Source organism: Rattus norvegicus, chromosome 7 (assembly GCF_021556685.1).
Source record: "Rattus norvegicus strain SHRSP/BbbUtx chromosome 7, alternate assembly SHRSP_T2T, whole genome shotgun sequence".
Classification (NCBI taxonomy): domain Eukaryota; kingdom Metazoa; phylum Chordata; class Mammalia; order Rodentia; family Muridae; genus Rattus; species Rattus norvegicus.
Genome location: NC_141540.1, coordinates 111,766,213 through 111,768,739, shown reverse-complemented (window position 1 = coordinate 111,768,739; position 2,527 = coordinate 111,766,213). Strand labels below are relative to the sequence as shown.

The 2,527-nt window shown below is 39.4% G+C and overlaps 2 non-coding genes across 2 annotated transcripts; both read right to left on the bottom strand.

Moving 5' to 3' along the window:
- Positions 1–1,439: 1,439 nt before the first annotated feature.
- Positions 1,440–1,503, bottom strand: LOC148004839 (U7 small nuclear RNA). The gene has a single exon (XR_015626217.1). It is a non-coding gene; the product is annotated as a U7 small nuclear RNA (small nuclear RNA).
- A 615-nt stretch (positions 1,504–2,118) lies between these two features.
- Positions 2,119–2,180, bottom strand: LOC120093935 (U7 small nuclear RNA). Its single transcript, XR_015626212.1, has one exon. It is a non-coding gene; the product is annotated as a U7 small nuclear RNA (small nuclear RNA).
- Between the last annotated feature and the right edge of the window lie 347 nt (positions 2,181–2,527).

Sequence of the window (2,527 nt, the reverse complement as noted above, 5' to 3'; positions counted from 1 at the left end):
TTACTTCACACAGGCTGCAGCAGGGAATGAATGTGTAATGAATGAATATAACAGTTTGCCAATGGAATTTTCTTTATGTCATGTTTCTCTGCACAGAACACCATTCTCAGGAATATATCCTAATGAGGTAACTACCCCATGAAAAATTGTTAGACACCCCATTCATAATTTTGTGTAAATAAAAACATTTTACTTTATGTAGAGTAAAAACAAGCTTAAAGTTTAGTATTTGATATAAGGAGATATGAGATAGTATACAACTGTTTAAATTATGTGGGAATGATCTGTGCTGTCCTGAGATAATATTTCTGAAATGAATGCAAACACACAAAACCTTGACTTTCTTAAGTTTCCAGTACAGGAAAAAGTAGAATGCACATAGTGATAAATATTGCATTATATCTGGTTTGCTCTTTTAGAGAAGAATGAACTGGGATATAATTTCAAACCAGAAAGACAAAATCTAAATCTGATTATCTGTAGATGTGTAGGTGTGATCTATTCCATATAAGCCTACATACATGGGCATACATGCATATAATATCTGTGAGGCAAATTACAAAGAAATATCCAGAAAGTTTCCATAAAGAAAGTAAAGATTGACTATGTTCCTAATGCAATAAAAAGGGTGTGTGTGTGTGTGTGTGTGTGTGTGTGTGTGTGTGTAGATTAGGGGAGAAACAGATGTCAAAGAAGACAGAAGATAAAATTGTCACTTTCTCATTGGCAGAAGGTAGCAAGTAGTGACAAACTAGGTTGACACCTTCACCATGAGAATTTTATTGAATATACAAGGTGCACTGAGAGAAATAGGTCACGAAACTGCTGCTGCAGAGTGACCAGTATAGGACCAAGGTGAAGGCTCACGCTTGCCCTGCTCCATTTCCACTTATTTTAACCATTCCTTCTGCTTTCCCTCTCTCTATCACTTTTCCTTTCTAGTTCATCATCCTCATGCATTCTTCCTCCACTTTAACTCTTCCAATAAATATTTCTTAAGTTAAGCACTAAGTCTCTGATTACACACTAATCTAAAAGGAATAAATTGCTGAAAGAACATTCACTGGTTAATTACCTGTTGCTTACCAAATGTTCTCTCTCTCTCTCTCTCTCTCTCTCTCTCTCTCTCTCTCACACACACACACACACACACACACACACACACACACACACACAGGGGGTGGAGGAGAGGGAGAGGGAGAGAGGGAGAGGAAGGCAGACAGAGGACAGAGGGACAAAAAGATGTATGACTACCAAGGACCAGCTTCATCTTGGAGGGTGGTTCCTGAGGAAGGGGTGTTTGGGAGTGGCAGAAGATATAACTTGAAGCCAATGGCAGGTACAAGCTGACCACTCTGTCTTCTGCACAAGATGGTCCTCTAGATAGCTCTCTGCTTTTGAAACCACTGTTTCAGACAGCTCACTGCTTGATAGAGCTCTCAGGTTTTCCATTCCAAAATCAGAAAACCTCCTAGAAAATCTTCTAAAAGAACTGTGTCAGCTCTCTGTAGGTTGATGTCATTATGTGGGTGTAGGCAGATACAAGATAGAACAAGACCTGCCATTGGACAAGAAGGAAGAATGGGTGGGAGAGAACTTGAGAGAGGCACAGGAGGCCAGAGCAGGAGGTGGGTGCTGAGAGAACATGGAGGCTGATGTTAAAATTTTTTTCTGCACACATTACAGGTTGTTATGACTATTCTTAAGGGATCGATATGCACAGAATTTTGTGTTGCCTAGATGCACAAATATACCTTATTAACTGGATCAGAGGATATTGTGTGATGTGTTCATTTATTTGGCAACTTAATTGAGTTCAAGAGAGTGTATGGTCACAAAATGTACTGGCCTGCCACAGAATTGGAGTGTGTAAGTCTGGTGTGGTGGAAACCATCCAAGAGAGCTGTGAGCGAGTGTTGGGCAGTCTGACAGGGTGCTGTGTTGAAATGGCTCATGGATGGAGGGTCAGAAAGTAGAAGGGTGCAGCACAAAGCCCCTAAGATAAATAACACTAGTTCCAATGGCCCACAGGAGCCAGAACTAGCAGGAGAGCAAGATTGCCTCCAGGGTACTTGGGAACTGGTTCTGCCTTTACATCAACTGCTCTCTAAGTAAGTTTTTGGTTTCCTGACAAAAGTCAGAAAACCTGCTAGAACATTTATAAAGGAGCTGTGTTAGCCTTTTTGGTAACTGTTTGGTTTTCCAAACAAAGTCAGAAAGCTTACCAGAAAAATTCTAAAAGAACTGTCTTAACTCTCTAAACACTTCTTTCTATGTAGCTCTCTCTGGAAGACCAAAGCCCAATTTTTATTTACATGTCAATTTACCTCATGTTTACTTTTGATTATCCTATGAATCAGCATTTTACGATATTAGCCACTTAAATTTTAGAAAAGAATAGCAAGGTCATTTTTTTTTTATCATAGCAAATGAACTCAGAGATCTGCCTGCCTTCGTAAACACAATAATCTTAGCTATATGAAATTCTGCCCCTAGATCACCATTATTATCATGCCTTAATATTAAC